This window comes from Nematolebias whitei, chromosome 16 (genome assembly GCF_014905685.2).
Source record: "Nematolebias whitei isolate Nwh7 chromosome 16, NemWhi1, whole genome shotgun sequence".
NCBI lineage: Eukaryota > Metazoa > Chordata > Actinopteri > Cyprinodontiformes > Rivulidae > Nematolebias > Nematolebias whitei.
The window spans coordinates 5,641,535-5,642,091 of NC_056513.1; positions in this window are offsets into that span (position 1 = coordinate 5,641,535).

Consider the following 557-nt stretch of genomic DNA (forward strand, 5'->3'; position numbering starts at 1 on the left):
CTACATCCTCATGAAGATGATTCAGATCTTTCACAGAATGAAATCAGCGTGGATGATGATCTTCCGATCGTCAGCTCAGCTGACCAGATGAAACAAGAAGCTGACGATGAAGACTATGAAGAAGTAGAAATTACCTGGAACCCAGATCTTCATCTTCATGAAGATGATTCAGATTTTTCACTGGATGAAGTCACTGTGGATGACGAGGATGAAAACAATCCTGGCTCTCAGCTGAGCCCCTCGCCAGACTCTGGGTTAACCACTAAAAACCGCCCTTTAATTAAAAAGAAACGTTTTAGAGTGAAGCTAAACTTGAACTCGCACAGGACGAACCAGACGACACCAAAACTGTTTACTTGTGATGATTGTGGTAAAATATTTTCCAAAAAAGCAAAGCTAAGCACACACCTGAGAGTCCACACAGGAGGTAAACCTTTCACTTGTGATTTTTGCAGGAAAGGATTTAGCCACAAGGCAGCTTTAGTCATACACATGAGAATCCACACAGACCCAAACTCCTTCGGTTGCGACGTATGCGGACAAGCGTTTAACTTTAA